The sequence below is a fragment of the Pezoporus occidentalis genome, unplaced genomic scaffold (genome assembly GCF_034315485.1).
Source record: "Pezoporus occidentalis ecotype Australia unplaced genomic scaffold, CSIRO_AGI_Poc_V1 ctg32, whole genome shotgun sequence".
In the NCBI taxonomy this organism is placed as follows: Eukaryota; Metazoa; Chordata; class Aves; order Psittaciformes; family Psittacidae; genus Pezoporus; species Pezoporus occidentalis.
In genome coordinates, this window is record NW_026915158.1 from 205,408 (window position 1) to 223,155 (window position 17,748).

General features: G+C 37.6%; 1 protein-coding gene across 4 annotated transcripts in view; it reads left to right on the forward strand.

The window, feature by feature from the left end:
• AFF3 (ALF transcription elongation factor 3) overlaps positions 1-17,748 on the forward strand; it is a 321,011-nt gene that overhangs the window by 23,296 nt on the left and 279,967 nt on the right. The window lies entirely within an intron of this gene.

The following is a 17,748-nucleotide window of genomic DNA, read 5'->3' on the forward strand; positions in this document are numbered from 1 at the left end:
ATCAGACTATCTCATTCTTCCTTTCATGCTTCTCATAGTCATAAATTTCTTGTTCTCCCAAAATGGCCAGAAATTGGATCCCCAAATGCGATCCAAATGGCCTTGGTGGCATTGCAGGGACAGTTTTTATGGAAAAGATCCACCTTCCTGAACAAGGTTTGCAGCGTGTTAGGCACAAGTATTTAATTGTTTTGTGCTGTTCAGCCTGCAGAAGAGAAGGCTCCATGGAGACCTCATAGCAGCCTTCCAGTATCTGAAGGGGGCCTATAGGGATGCTGGGGAGGGACTCTTCATTAGCGACTGTAGTGACAGGACAAGGGGTAATGGGTTAAAACTTAAACAGAGGAAGTTTAGATTGGATATAAGGAAGAAATTCTTTACTGTAAGGGTGGTGAGGCACTGGAATGTGTTGCCCAGAGTTGTTCCCTGGCGGTGCTCAAGGCCGGGTTGGAGAGAGCCTTGGGTGACATGGTTTAGTGTGAGGTGTCTCTGTCCATGGCAGGGGGTTTGGAACTAGATGATTTTAAGGTCCTTTCCAACCCTAACTATTCTATGATTCTGTATCTATGATTTTGGCTGGATGTGGAAGGAGACAAACTAAACTGTTCTTGTGGAGAGTGTATGGCGTGCCATGACCGAGAGTACGTTAGCTCAGTGGTGGGTGTGCACAAAGGCTCATGTGCACTGCAGTGGGAACACTTCTGGTATATGTTGGGTAAGTGCTCCATATAGGAAGCAGTCATGGTGGCCATACAGCTCATAGAATGGAAGCAAGTCCCAGCACACACACTGCACAGTACCTGTGTTGTGTTCTAGAGCTGCTCCTCCCCTATCTTGCAACCTACACACTCTTGTAGACCTCATTTTGGTCATCAGCACTTGTTGAAACTGGCCTTTGCCTGTGCAAAACCATCTGTAAGGATACGTGCTGGAGGAACTGGAGGAACTGGAGGAAGAGGGCTTTTTTTTTATTGTTACCATGCCATTAACCGTTGTGTTTTTATTCCCCACTTACGTTGCATCATTGTAAACGGGACTGCAGTAGGTCCGTCAACCCCATTAACACTGTAGACCATTTCAAACCCATTAAAATCTAATGGATATCTAGTGACTGCAAGTGTGCTGTGTGCCAATTAGGATACTTAAACTGGGCAATAAAAAGGAGTTAATAAAATCACCGTAGAACGTGAAAATATGATTCAAGGTAATGCACTTTTTTTTCTTCAGGTATTTGAACAATAAGATAGTTTTTAAGGAAATTGATCTGCCATCTTTTAAAGGCCAAGGAACATGCAGAATTATGCCTTCCTTCTCTATTTTCTCAAAATATTTTTCTGTACATTTGGCAACCTAGTGAGTCTTTTGCCTCTCTCATTATAATGAACTCTTTCAGAACTGATAGCTAGTGGAGTCATGTGCTTAACCATGGGTTTCATTCCATATATAGAGCAAGAAATTCACTGAAGGTACAGAATGCCAGTGGCATGAATATTTAATAGTTGCACTTTTAAATTTTTTTCATCCTTCTTTTTCTCTCTGGGATTGCCAAACACATCTGTCTGGTCTCTAAACCTGTATACGGGCATCTAAACCTAAAAACATAAAACCCCCTTAGTTGCAATTCCAGAATTTTAAGATGAAAGTGAGGAATGCTCACCTTATTTGTTAACTGAAAAGTAAATAAAACAATTAGATTCTTTGGGGTTTCTTGTGGCGTGCAGTATATTATATTTCAGTGCAATGTAGGAGATGCAATTAGTGGGGAGCTACATGCCAGACACACACTGGTATAAATAGGTAGAGCTCCACTGACTTCCATGGAATTAGACCAGCTGGTTGATGATAGCTATGACTGTGGCATACATCTTTACCAGAAATCATGAAATTCATACATGAGGTGTAATTGTCATGTGTGGAAGCTATTATTTAGGTTAATTGAATTAATGAAAATAAATATTTATGTTTTAAGCAAAACAGTTTATGTTCTAATAAGATAACAGACACATTTTACACATCCTTTTCTTTGCTGGATTTTCTTCCCTACAGATAATGATCTTTCAATCTCTGTTCCATAAATATGCATGTCATGTTCAGGTTTCTATTTAATGCATGCATGAGTAAGTAGCGCTGAATTTGATTAACTTCATTAACAACAAATAATGAAGAATACTATTTTAACTATTTTAGAGCAAACACTTACCTGGCTAATGTCACTTGCTTGAGTAACCTTCTACATCCTAATGGGATTGCACACAGGGGTAAAGTTACTCAGATATGTATGTGTAGGTTCAGTCTTTTATTATGTAGCAACCTTTAGAGCTTTTACTATCTGGCAAGCAATCATTTATATCCTTTTTAAAAAATATTTATGGTTTCTTTGACTAATTGCTTCTTACATGACTTAGAGCCTTTTGCATTGGTATCATTTGTTAAAACACATCCAGAAGCAGGCAGAGCAGAATCATTTTTCAACTTTTTAGTGTCATTTTTATAGACAAATAACACTTGTAAATGATGGATAATAGCCAGCAGAATGCTGTGTTGTATAAAATGAGCATGAATTATATTTGCTGGGAGATAGAAGGTTAACTTGTCCATGAATTAATTGAGGAGCCTCATGGTAAATGCAAAGTGATGCATGCACGTTATAAACAAGACCTGAACTAGCTAAAAGGGGGATTTAGGTTAATTCAGTGTTTCATTTATTTCTTTTCATGCTGCCTGGTGTTCTCTTAAAAATAAACCCCCAAAGCCCTAACGAATTCTAATGAGCCTGTAGAAATTCCAGAAGGAGCAGGTGTGTTTAATAAGATGAGATGTTGACCTGTCACAGTCTTGGGGGTGGATCTTGTGGTCCTTCGAGTTCAGTGCAGGCTTGGTCACTTCAATTTGCAGTTTTGACCTGAACATTTGTTTCTTGTCTCGTAAAATACTGCTTACTTGGCCAGCATTTGAAAAAGTCATTACATTTTTTTTTTGTGTTCTGCAGTTTATAGTTTGTACTTATGCTGTATTTTGTGGCAGAAATCAAAATAACTGCCTTTCCTTTACCCAAGTAATATATGAAGTTGCATATTACAAACGTGTGCAACTGAATAACTTTTTTATAGGAGAGTTCTTGACAGATGCCAGTTAACGTCAAGGGATACAAATGTTCAGTGCCAAGCGATGGCAGGATATACAAATCAATCTGGTTACAAATTTTTTCTGCATAAACAGTGCAAGACTGTGACCTAAGAGGACCCTGTGCTGCAAGCATTTAACGTGATGCACAGGAGGAGTTCCAGTCATTTAAATGGAATTATTAAAGTCTTTTAAATGTGTGTGCTTATGCATTCAAAAAATGGGGCCACGTGAAATTAAATCAGTTTGGGCATGCCAGGTTCAATAGAGATATCTACTCTGTAGATATTCTTTTACTCACCCTAAAAATCCAAATATTATAGTCACCTTTTTTCATATTAAAAAGGCTGGATCCAGTTTGTCAGTGCTATCTCACACTCTACAGGATGTTGCTGCAGAACAGAGGTAATAAACCTTTGGTCTGACCACTGGTAAGACTCTTCAGCTCCCTTTTTTTTGCAATTTGTTACTTGCAGGCTGTTTACCTACTTCATTGCATTGATTTCTTTAGGTGTGAGAATGGATAAATCTTTAGACCATCTAAACTGTTCTGATGGTCTAATGCTGGCTTCTGTCTCATGTGTGGTCAGCATCTCCTCCATGATTTGATCAAGCATGCCTCCAGTATAGCTAAAACAAAGGCATCATTCTTGTGTGACAGCTGGTATAATGGCCTGAGCTTTCTTGCACTGGGGCAGATGTAGGACCCACAATGCAGCAGGTCAAGTGATGGGGATGAGCCACGTACCTGCTGTACTTGGTGGGAGACGAGCTGCATAGAATCCTCCATGCCCACCCTAGCTGCAGGGGCAGGCATCACTTCTATAAACTCAGTCATCACAAGTCTTTCCGTGGGGACAGTGTGTGCTCTCTGAAGCTCAGCTCAAACAGGGAGTTTGGGATGACCTCGGGTATTTAATTCATTTTCCCAGAGAATTTTCCAGTACTTTGGTAGGGCTAGCTCGCCCTTGTGGGTCATTGTAAATACTTAACATTGTATTTACACATCCTGTCTTTAATTTTTGCAATGGTTTCAATTTAACTTTTAAATAAATATTTAGGGTGGGGATAGAAATTAAACAGTTGAGCTCTTGCCAGCATCCTTTTTTTTTTGTCCTTTTTCAAAGGCACTCATGATACTCAGATGTAAAACTCTGGATAATATCCTTCCAGTTATGGCATCTGGCTTCTTGGCAGCCTCTTTGAGAAGTTGGCAGGCTTGGTGTTGCCTTTAAATCCAAAACTAGATCTCTGGTAATTTTTTGAAGATGCTTTCTCCTTCTGCTTGTCATTTTTGCTTGTTTTACCTTTGATTTGGAGGAATTCATGCATTATTGATTGTTTGAGTCTGCGGTGCTTGCCCAGTTTACCATGCTAGCCAGAATCCTATGGTAAAGAGATTTGTTAATGATTTAAAGATGTACACATATATCTATTTTAAAGTGGCCTCCAACTGTGTGCAAGAATGTTTTGTCTTTTTTTCTGAGTGAATCAGGAATAAAGTCCACTGGACTAAGGTGGTCTGAATGCTATGTTTCAGTAGCTTCTTTATCACTACAGTAACACTCAGGTCTGTATTTTTGGTTCATTTCAGAAGATAATGTAATAGTTTTAGCAAAAAATGCTGTTTGTGTAGGGAATATTTGAATGCATCCATTTTTCAGAGATTTCCCCCCGTCCTCTCCCCCCTTTTCTTTTTCCTTGCCATTTCTTTTGGCTTTCAGGATGCCTGTGGGGACTTGAATCCAGCATGGCACAGTTTCATCCCAGTCTCAGAGAGAGAAGGGCTTTAGGTCTGTGATACATCCTTTTCCTCCCAGAGAGAAATATTCCCATGCTGAGGTCAGTCCTAATTGAAGCCTTTTGCACAACAGCAGTAGGAGCAAGCACCAGGCAGGCTCCCTGAGAAGCAACCATGCCTTTCAGAGAGTGTCAGATCACAGGCACGGCTTAATGGAGTTGTCCCTTATCCATCAGCCCTGAATTGAGGATGAGTGCGTTTCCCTTTCACTTTTTGTGCCTGCGACACTGGGTTAAAATATTACTACTTTCTACTAGGAGTAATAAAGAACATATGACTCTATCATATTTTATCTGGCTGTTTGCAGTGGTGGGTTTCCACTGAATGCAAGACCTTTGGATCATTTGTTTCTTCTTTTGGAAAAGGCAGTCACATCTCAATCTTCATTTTTTTAGGGGCAAGAGAAGGGGCAGAAGAAAAGCGTAAATGCAGTGGACTATATTGAGCTGCTTCCCAGCTGTACCAGCAAAGCAGAGTGCCTGGCTGGCTGGGCAGACCTGGGGCTGATGTTCTGCTTCCCATTAATGAGCCTGAGTAAAATTGCCTGGTGGATGTGGGCTAAAAGCAATCAAAAACCTCTGATCTGGGCCAGCATTGCAATCATTGAAGACAATACCAGGATTTTCTATGATTTTTTTTTTTTTTTCAATATATGTTGTGATGGAGCAAAAATAATTAGACCAGGATGAATATTTGGTTGGAAAAGCAATATCATTGCTCTTAGTCCATTGTTGCACGTAAGAAAACCCCTTTCAGGGAATCCATAGTGAGCAAGCGTAAAAAAAGCCAGGCCATGGTTACAACAAGGTATATTTCAGAGGGAAAATATTAGAATCAATCAATATATTTCTCTTATGAACTAAGATTCTTCTGAAGCCTGCTTAATTTAACACCTACAGGTCCCTTTTTAGAAAGCACACATCTGCTTTGCACGTATACCCTAGCACTCAGATTCATTGCTGTATATAACATAATGGCCATGCAAGTACATATATGGCCAACATTAGAAGGCCAGACTTGAAGGGGCTTTGAGCAACCTGGTCTAGTGGAAGGTGTCCCTGCCCATGGCATGGGGTTTGGAACTAGGTGATCTTTAAGGTCCATTCCAACCAAAACTATTCCATGATTCTGTGTATTTCTGACTTCAACAAAATAATGCAAACAGCATTATTTCAGTTCTAATTGAACATGCTTCTTCCCTTCTGTTGCAAAGACAGTAGCTTGATTACAGTCAGTAACAACATACCATGGTCAACTTTTCTTGACAATGTCTCAGCAAAGATAACTAAGTCCATCTCATCAGTTTCTTATTTGAAAAAAAAACCTCAACATGTATAGTAATCAAAGTTTTCAGAAAGCAGAGATAATCAAAGCCAAGATGCTTGAGGAAAGACCAGAAGTTGCTTGTGTATGGGATTGATTATGTTACAAAACACTAATTTCTCCATTTTAATTATTGACTTTATAATAAAGGCACTGTTCAGAAATTTTGACTAATTGCATTCATTTTCAATTCCCATTTCTTTTAATTAGTTATGACTCAGACTTGATTTGTTATCCTACACTTCATTATTAAAGATAGTTAGCTATTAGAAATTGCCAGTGCATTTCATATAAACTCCCTTTCCCTGCACCTCACATGTAAATAAAAGAGAAGGTGCTATTAGTGAAAGGTCAGAGATGGGGTCCATTAAGTCAGCCTTTGTTATCAGCACCCACGCAGGGTGGATGAAGGCAATGCCAGAAGAGGGGAGGCACTAAATGCATGAAGTCAGTCTGTATACCTTGAAGAGTGTTAAACCCCTACATGAACATGCTTGGTGCATCCTCAAAGTGATCTTTCATCAGCACAGTTGATCCCTTTTCCTCTTGGAGGAAGGATAAGCTGCCTTAATATATGTTCACCTGACTGGGAACTGACTTCATTCCCTCAGTTGATTTGACTTTGACTTTCCTGAGAATCCCTGTGAAGACAAATCTTCAATTGCAGCAGTATTTCTCTCCTCTTAAACTAAAAAATAATTGCTTCAGCTATGTCTCCGTTTGCTTTTTTTAAATGCTGACTTTTTAATAGCAGCTCTTCCTGAATTACATCAGGCTTTCTATTTATACACTCTTTTCTGCGTTGCAGTAGATTAGGAGAAGGTAGGTCTGTGATCTTTGGCCACACAAGATACTGGCTTAATTCTTATTAGAAGTTCAGATTTTCATCATTCTTGTTACATTCCATGTGTTAAAGAGGAATTTAACCAGGAATGAATTTCCTTCCTAGTGGAAGGTATAAAATGCTGCCCAAGCAGTAAGAAGTGTGATGATCTAAATTCATGTATTTGATCACAATAGGTGGCATTGCTGATACACTGAGCACATGATTCCACAGGCAACGTTTGCCAGTGTTTGGGAATCTATAGCCCTGTTGTAGCCACTTTGACAGCATCAGCTGCACTTTTGGTGTGTCACACAACTGCTATGCCCATGCAGTGACAGTGAGACAGTGTAAGTTCATTAACCTTGATGGCTGAATGATGCAGAGCACCTTGTGCTGTAGAACTCCTTAGGGTTTCCCCCTGACTTGTACAATTTCATCTTCAGATTTATTTTTCAGAGTACAGAATTTTGTTATAAATACTGAAATTATGTTATTTGAAAGCAACAGTATGTTGTACTACCTGCCAATATAATTTCCATAGATTAGGAGCAGCAAATATCAATTAAAAACATAACTCTTCTCGGGTTTTGTGTTTGTTTTTTTTAATCCTCACCTCAGGTTTTGAACATAATACTAGGAATGAGCTTCAAGGAAGTAATTTGTGAAGTTTTTTTATGGTTCTTCTTCTTTTTAATCTGTGAGAATGGATAGATAATACAACTTTCACTGGAAAGTGAGTTGTATGACTCAAAGAGTCATATTTGTAAAGACATTAACTTTTTGTTCCTAAGAAGTATAAATTGCACTTGATTTGCAAATTTATAAAGCACTGTGTAATACATAAAGACTAGCTCTAGATATCAGTGGATGAGTATCAGAGGTAGATTCATATTGTGCGGATAACTGAATGAGCTGAATGCTTATTTTGTATTGATTCTGATTTTATGAATGCTAACGACAGTTCTCCATGTCACCGGTTTAAAATCTTCAATTAAAGCAGTTGGGCTCATTGTTTAAATAAAATGCCATTCTGGTAATCTGCAGTTACTGAGTAAGCATTAGCAAAAATGGGAGAAAGCAGTGAGGTCACATAGAAAGTGATGCCCAGTCACCATATGTATTTATTAGTGTCACCTATGAAATTTATGAGGCAAAGTAGTGCTGAAAGAATTTGCTGTCTTTCTAAGCAATGCTCATTTGAGGAATTGCCTAAGATAAATGGGTTTGGCTAATTGAATCATACACTTTCATAGTGTGCTACATATGAAACTAGACTTGGAAATAAATATAATTAAAGTAAACATGCCCTCCTAATTAGTAATTGTTTCTGCTGTTTTAAGCAAATTTCAGTGGCACAAAGTAGCTGTTCCAGTGTAAACCTAATAATGGAGGCTGTAATAACAGGTGTAAATTAACACAATAGAAAACATTTACAATGTAACAATCTAAATTAAAAATGACATTAACAAGTCTGATTTTTAAAAAGCTGTATAATTAACATTTATTCAACCCCTGACAAATTAGTGCAATACAAATACTGGATGATTTTATTTATAGCTTGTAACATTTTTCATGCTTTATTTTTGTTAAACAGTAAATGAAGCAAATGTGGCTCATTTTTCAATAGCATGTCGTATAAGGGCACCAACAAAGGAAAGGCAAAGAAAAAGAAAAATTGAAGATATTTACTCAAAGACATTCTTTTTGGAAGTGATATGCAGGAATACATAACAATATCACCCCTGTCAGTGTTCTTGATTATGGATGCTTAGAAAAAAACCCATTGTGAATGGTTTAAGTTTGGTGGAATGTAACTACAAATAGAATACTATCTATTGTACAATAAAATACTTTGATCCCCCCAAACATGATGTACTACTAAGTGCTTAGCATTGATGTTGTCTCTACGGTAAATATTGCCAATAGTATTTTCTTTTTATTATGGACCTAATAGAATGCCATGACCAAAAACATTTAAATCAGTGTAAAAAAAAAGAAAAAAAAAGTTTAACTTAATTTGTGGCAAAAGATACAATAATTTTCACATTATAGAAAATGTTTCATCAGATCCTAAAATAGAGTATAATAATCTCTCACTATAGAGACATCTTGTTTTCCTCTTTATTCATTTTTTTCTAAACCTGTAAGAATAAAAAAAGGTTTTCCAGGAGGGGTCAAAGGGAGTTGTAATTTTTTTTCAGTTTGCCTATTGAAAGAAAAACAGCATTGTTTATTTTTTGTATGACGTCTTCTGTGTCAAAAACTGCAGCACACGGTAAGAGAATTCAAATATCATGACTTTGTATTCCAAAAGTGAATTTGTTAAGACTGTATTCACCTCATAGTTGCAAATCCTGAGAGAAAGTGAAAAAGTATTCCATTCAGTGTACGGTCCTCAGAACGTAACTCCAAAGCTCAGCTTTTGAGGCAGTTAGCTTCTTGCCAACCATTCTTTTCAACCACATATCCTGGACATCCCCAAAGTCCACACTGATGAGAATCTTCTTGCGTTGGCTCTGTATGGCTGATGCTTACTGTTTGGCCTTATATATATGCAGTTGGGCATAATTAAGTTCTTTTTCCAGTCTTATGCAGAATAAATTAAAATAGCAGCCTTGACATGTAAATAGTGCCACTCACATCCCCCAAAGATGTCAGGAGTCTGAGTTTGGTGACTGAGGGCACAGTTGTGATGTTTCATCACAAAATGATCTTGCTCACCCCTTGCCTTTCCTGTTGTAAAAGAGGACTCAGATGCACCACAGAGTTTGAGGTATCAAAAATAAATTTCTAATAGCAAATTTAAGCTGCTATGGGTAGCACCCCTTCTGGAATTTTTAGTGTCAGAGATTGTTTTAAGCTCTTGATCACCAATGCAAGGTATTTTAGAAAAGCTCTATTTGTTTAGTTTTGGGGTTTGGTTTTTTTTCTTTGCATGTGTCCCTTTGCATGCCCCACATGCCTCTGTAGCAGCTCAGCACACTGGATTCGGAGATGGTGGAAAAGACATTCCTGCTCTCTCACATCTTACAGATCAGTTTCTAAATTCAGTGACTGAAGAAAGGAAAAAAATTGTCTGTCCTTTAGCCCATATATTAAAAAAATCACAACCAAAAGAACTATTCCAAATGCTGGGCTGCATATAGCCCTTATTCCATCCCTTGGCTCTAAGGCAGGAGAAGCATGCCTAGGGCAGCCTGATAGGTAGGAGTCTAACCTTTATAGTACATATGAGTCCTTCAAGATAGTAGAGCAGTTGCATAGGGAGTTCCATCGGTCCCTCACCCAGAAGTAATCAGAATTTGATTCATGTTCCTCTCAGAAAGATATCTTCATTGTAGGGCAGAACCAGTCTTCTGTATCTGCTAACAGGCAGGTACTCATGGAAGAGGGGCATCCTATCCAATAGTGTAAGGAGGCACTGTTCTCGTCTGGAAGAAGGGAAGAGTGTTGTTTAGTTTGGTGGATGAAGATATCCTGTTCTTATTTATTTTGTGCATTAAACCTTGCTGGGAAGGAACAAACTTAACAATAGCTGTCTGCTGTTGGGGACAGGATCGGGGGAGGACCAACCAACCTGTTCTGAAATAAAGCAGCTATGAAGGAGGCTGTGGAGCCAGTCTCTTCCAGCCCTTCCTTTTTAAGTTAGATAGCATTTCTAAAATCATATCTAAATCTGCTCTGCTGCAAATTGAGTAGTGTGACCTAGCAGACAGAGAGCACAATTCATCACTGTTTGCTCTGCAACAAGTTTTTATAGGTGGGAAGATCATTATCACATGTCTCCCAGTCTTCTCTTTTTTAAACCAGACAAACTCAATTTGTCCTTTTTCATGCCTCACTTCTTTATCCATCTGTCTCTTCTCTTCTGGGCTACACCACCTCTTTCCTACAGCAGAGATTCCCCAGGCCAATGTGTACATCTTCTCAGTGCCCAGCTGCCAGTCAGTTTGGGATGAAGTTTGTTATGAAAAATACAGAGACAACAGAAACAGAGTGGAAGGAAGACCTGGAGGATAGACGTTTTGTGTTGGGTTGTGTTTTGTAGCTTGGGTTGCTAAAATGGGACCCAAATGGGGCCATGAATCATGCAGCTGGTTCTTCCACTGCAGGATACTTGCTGGGTCATATCAGGTTCAGGGGGCCTGCTGCCTTACGCCTCCTCCCAAAAACTGATGTAGCTTTACATGCCTGTTGTATTTCAGTTGTAAGTTCTGTGTGGCTTTGAAGGTGCATCACAGAGAGATTGCTCCCCCTTGCGAGCTTTCATGACTAGGCTATGCAATATGGTGGTTTCCATGTTGGAAATGGGAGGCTGTTGACTTTAGAAAGTGCTCTCCTCTTTGGCTTCAGACAATCAGATAACTTTTTAGGGTCATACACTTTCACATGCATTTGAGCGGAGTAAATTCATTAAGGGAGGTGAAGTTAGGGAATTTCTATTTTGTTTCGTTTGGCCCTGGGGAGACACACCAAGCAATATGGTTCTTCTTTGTGTATATAGAATGAGATATGTCACAAGATGATAAACCTAGGCTTTTAAATTGTTAAAGAGCAGATTAATTTGAAATTAATAAATTTAACTAATATTATCTTCAGCTTGATGCCTGTATCTACCCAAGTAATCAATTCCTTTTAATTTTGTACATTATTCCGTTCATGGTTTCTTTTGTGAGATTTTAATAATGTTCTCGGGTTTTGTTTTTTGGGTTTTCTTTTTTTTTTTTCCTTATGGTATGTCATTAGTATCAAATTAAGTAGGCTTGGTATTACCACATCAGTAACAGCAAAATGTTCTTCATGACTATGTAAAAGCTCAGAAATCTTTGACAAACCTTTGTCATTGAGTTACTAAGGTATTAGTTTGGCTCCCAGCAAAATAGAACATGGGTATTAAAATTATTTCACACTTTTCCAAGAAACAGTCTCAAATTTAAGTCTGAGCTAATTCACTGAGCTTATTTTCTTTTATTTGTATTAAAAAACCCCAAACGAACGAAACCAACCCAAACCAAAACCCAACCAAAAAAACCTCAGTGGAATATGTTTACATAAGCCTTTTTGCTTTCCATTACCTGGAAGGAAATAGATCTCTACCATCTCCTTTTTTACTGAGAAGCTTTATCAGTATTGCTGCTTAGGAAATTTTAAGAAAGGCTAAATGTAGTAGCAGTTTTCTGGTTAGCACAGCATGCTAGCAGCAAAATATTCTCTTGCTAATAACAGCTTCTGTTTATTTTTTGCACTGGGGTATTCCAGTTACCAAGTGTGAACTATACTGTGCTTTGTTTGGATTCAAATAAAAACCAAGTTCACCGGCAGCAGTCTAGTTTCATGCTCTCTCCCACCTTCATCCATGTAATTTTTTCTCCACAAGAGGCCCATCCAGCAGGGTTGGGAGGGGACAGCAAACAGCTCTTTCACCTTTCTGTTCAGCGTTATTTCAGGTTTCTGCCAGCAAGTAACACTGATGGAGTAATGCCACCATTCGCTTGTCTTACAGCCCACTTCAGGAACACCACCTCTCTGACATGCAGAGCTGTGCCAGCTTTTGATGGGAAAAAAATGTGCTGTTAGATCTTCCAGAGTCATCCTGTGTCTTTAAAATGTTAAAAACCTTCCATGAGGTGCAAATGTTACATCTTAACAAGAATGTGGGTATCTACTGTGGAGGTTTTGATTGTCAACACTTTTAAGACTAGAGAGCTTGGGAGTATGTGAGCAGCTAAATCCGAACAACATGGTTAGCGTTCTTCTGAGTGCTGGATTTTTAGCAATGTGAACATGAGCTTCACTGAACTTCATGGATAGTGGTAAGGGCAGAGCTTGCCTTGTCTTCAAAATCCTAACCATTCCAATCCTGTCCCATTCCCAAATGACTCTGGGATCGTAGGCTGATAATCTGCCAATACAATAGGTTCCTTTGCATGGATTTGTTTTTTTCTGTCCATTGCAGAAAATCTCCTGTCTTCAGCATCACCATTTGTTGGCTTTTCTGAACTGGAAAATCAGAGGATTTTCTTGTTGTTTTGTTTTTGGTTTTGTTTTTTTTTTTTCATGTATGTTTAACTCCTTTTGGTTATATTTTACTATCTTAGTGAAACAGCAAAAAATGAAATTCTGGCTTTTTTCATGCGCAGCCTGTCAGAGAAGGAATTTAGTCCTTCTGAGTTGTTCCTGAGAAGCCAGCTTCGGTGGCCTTCCTTGGAAGACACATAAATTTGATGTTCTTGAGTGCTGGAATGAGAGAAGGTCAAACTGAAGTCCAATCTATTGAAACATTAAAAAAATTTGAAGCAAAAATGACCTAGACATTTCTAAGCTTCCTAGCATAATAAAAGGGGATCTTGGCTGTGGAAGATTCAAATAGAAATGTTATAGACACCTCCCAGAACTGTGTTTTTAGAATAATATGGACAATTTAGATCCCTCCTCATTCTATTTCAACAGTATATAGAATTTAGATACCTCTTACTTCTGTCAGAATGAAACACTGAATAATTATACACCTTACACTATACAGGTAAACGATTATTTACTGTGACAGAAAACTCATTTATGAACTCAGACTTCAAATAAAGCATACAGTAAAATACATTTCTTTCATAAGCTTTTGTTGTTGCTAAAGCTAAAATTTGCTTAGAAAAAGTAGTCAGGGTGAGGCAGCTGATAAAGAGTGAGGGGACCATGTATCCAACTTCATCAGGTTGAGCTGGACTTTGCCACTTCAGACTGAAACCAGGCTGATCCCCTCCAGCAGACAGCATCTACCTCTCTGGCACAGTCCCTGCACAGGCATCTCTGGAATGGCTTCTGTGTCTATCACAGCCATTAAATGTTCTGGGTAATCTTTTGTATCATTTCCTTCAGGTTTGGAAATATTTAAAGAATTTTAACCTACTTTAAAGTGAAGCACTCAAACAGTAAAGCTGTTTCTGCAAGTTAAACTACAGGAGTTTATTTTGCACTTTGCTATGTTTCTGAGTTTGTATTCCTGACATGGTACATTTGGTTTGGATTTGTGGCATGGCTGTGTCACCACTACTCTTCTTAAGCAGAAGCAGAGTGTCAAGAGAGGCACAAAACCCAACAACAATAACAAGATACGGTTGTTTCAAATGTTTGGGAGGTTCTCCTATAAAGAGAGACAAAATACCTTACTTTCCATTGCATGTCACTTAAGGAAGAGAACGCATGGGTGCTTCTCTGTGCAGCTCTGACAGTGAGCAGCATGAGTTATGGTATAGTCATCTTTGTAGGTAGAATGAATTGAGACTAGCGTGTGTGGGAAGTTTACATGAATTACACCAGTCATGGGGTATAAAAGTTTTAACTTTTTCATCATTTTAACGTGTATGCATTTTTATTCATGTATGAACATAAATTACTCTTTTATTGGTTTTGCTGTTTTCAGTTAACTTCTTTTCCTAATTCAGATTGCATATCCCTTGAGGCTACACATCAAAATATGACAGAGCCACACAGGGCAAGCAAGTTGTAATGAATAAGAAGCTAAGAGTCATATGATTTGTGTACAGTGCATCTTTCTTGTGCAGGTGCCAAGTATATTGTTCTTTGGTCAAGCACAAACCTCAGGCCTAGTTCTCTAGTTTCAGAAAAAAGAACTGGGGAGAAATTTGCATTTTGCTTCAATTTAATAGCTTTTAAAGAAGCTAGCCACCTGTATGGTACAATGAAATATGTTTAGCTAGTAGTAATTTCTTGTGAAATCAGAGTGAACATCCCCTATATAAGCATTTGTTCGCTGTCTGAAGCTTAAAGTTATATAGGAGCCGCAACTTTCTTAGGTTCTTGAACCCAGACTTCTTACAATGCTCCTTTTTGTTCTGTGAAATCAAGCTGTTTATATAGGTGATAGGTAGGTAGATAGATTAGATTTAGGTTTATATATATAGTTATATGTAAAAAAATATATTTATATGTAAATATATCTCATTCAACTTGCTATTGTTCTAGCTCAGTTGTGCAGAATGAAGATGGAACCTCATAATTCCCCATAATAATATCATTTTATGCTTACAGAATGTGATACAAACAAACTATTGTTAAGAACAATCATGATTTCTTTGTATAGTATGCTGCATTTCAGCTGTTCATATAAACAAAAGCAGAGATTTTAGTGAATTTATTATAAACAACTAATGGCTTAGTTGTTTTGGTTTTTTATCTGTTGTCATATCGTTTAACTACTTTGGTTGCTCCGAATTTGTTTTTATCATGTAGACATGCTAACATGCACCTGTTTAAAACTCAGTTCAACCTTACCTGTATGTAGTGATAGTTTCCATATAATATATAAAATACTATAGTATTTTATAGACCACACTATAGTGAGGTCTCCATCTATCCATGAAATGTGAAAGAAAGATAAATTAAAACAGGGCATCTCAAAACATATCAATTCTATTTCATGTATTTCTACAGAAAGCAAATTCAGTAACTGTATGCTGAATATCCCAAGAAGTGTTTTTTCTGTGAATAAGTAAAATCTGATGACTTATGCACTGACTTGTTAATATCTTTTTTCACAGTGGGGCTGTTGTGTAGTTTCCATAATGCTGTGAATCATGATTAAACACACAAAAAAGATTGTCACCCAAGATCCATTTTAAGCCAAGTGAAACATAATACAATATAAAATTTACATCATTTTCTTGATTAACCCTGATGAACCTTCGGTCATTATCCATTATTGTAAGAGTAGATTGGAAATGTTGCTTTGTTAATAAAATACATATAGACGTTTTCATGAGTCGTAGATTTGATCGTTATTATCTGCTGACACATTCATAATGAAATACGTGAAAGTACAATGCTACATAGGGCTGCAGGCCTGTGTCCTGTGTTCCAGTGGTGTATTTTGGTGCCCTTTGGACATCAGATAACTTTGAACGTTGATCTAAAATCAAGTGCACAGAATATAAAAATAAGCAAGAATTTTCACAACCCTTACATTTAGGTACTGAATCTTGGTGTGTCTTTCACTCACATTTCATAGGGATTCCTAGTTGCAACAAAATCATTTAACAACTTAAATTAAAATTACTTGTCTTTGTCATCCATGGAAGTCTGTATAGTTTGGTACTTTTGCTACCGTGGTGGGAATATTTTCTAATAGAAACTGTTATCTCTGTAGGGGCAAAGTTCTCTTAGGTCTGGCCTTAATGATTCATTACAATCTTTGCTTTTCCTACTTTAAGTCGAGTTGCACCAGGGTGAATTGCATGATAACATTTTCCTGCCAGTTACAGAGCTGTCAATTTCTGTATGCTATGTGAAGTATACCTCAGTGTACTTCTCAGTCCTGCAATTAGCTGTGGGTAAGTGGATCACTGTCGAGAGCACCATGGAAAGAATAGGCTATTTAAGTTGCTAGAGAAAAATGGAAGCAAGGAAGTATTTGGGGGTTTGGGTTTTTTGTTGGGTTTTTTGTTTTGGTTTTGTTTTGTTGGGCTTTTTTTTCCCCCTGAAAAAGACATTATTTTTCAAGAAAAATATCATAGAGGCAAAGCATACTTTTTCACAGTTTTCAGGATAATTGTTTTAAATTGTTTTACTACTGAAACTAGCACTGGAAATCTTTATTGACTGAATTCCAGTTTTCAGCAAACTCATCAGTAAGAAGCTCAACAAACATTTTGAATAAAGTATTGAACACTTACTGCAAGATGTCAAATAGATTTTTAAACGGCCAGATTTTAAAATGTTCAGATTATCCCTATAAATAATGCAGCAATAGGAGTAAATTCAATTTATTGCAACATTTGGTCTGTAAACTCTTCAGGGTGTGCCCCAGGACTATATGAATTATTTGCCTATATGTGCAGTTCCTCTACAGAGATGAGCTGGATGGCTGTTCATAAAAAATGCTATCATTTTTTGACTAATTATGACTATAAGGAGCCTAAAGAAGAAGTTTCAAGGAAAAAAAGAAGCACACTGGCTTGGCAGATGATAACTGGAACAGTTTCCCATGCAGCAGGATGCCATGGAAAGCAGAAATCATTGTGGAGAAAAACAGACAAGTGGGGTGTTGTGTCTGGTATCTCTGGCAGGGAAGCAACCTAAGAAGAAACTCGGTCAGATATAGGCATCACCAAGTTAGGTAAGGCCTTGTGTAACAGCCCAGGGAATTCAGCAATGTTCAGTTAGGCAGAAAAAAAGATTCCTAAATTCATCTCCTCAGCTGTTGTGTTTTTTAATTACAATATAAAAGTAATATTAACAAAATCAGATGAAAGGGCTTCACTATGCTTTGGCTGGTTTGTGCTCTTCAGTCTTGATTTTTTTTCTTTCCCCCTGAAAAATATGGATGAGGATACAAAAGGAATGATTCCTCTGTCGTATCTACATTATCTGTTCCTTGACAGCTAAGATCTCCATTTCATTTCTGAAGGTTTTAAATACTGTTTTGGATTGTGAAGAAAAAGAAATACTTATTTCATGTGTAAGATTATAAATAGTGGTGAATTTTTAACTTGTGAATATACTTTCAAACAATACATTGTTAAAGCAGCACAAAATTAAAAGTAATGTTGAGTTTCTAGCTTGGCTTACTATCATTATTAGATCTTCATCCATCTTTGGTATTTTTGCTAGCAATTTTAGGATTATAAAAAGAAAGCACCAGCGCTTAATAGCAAAAAGAAAATGC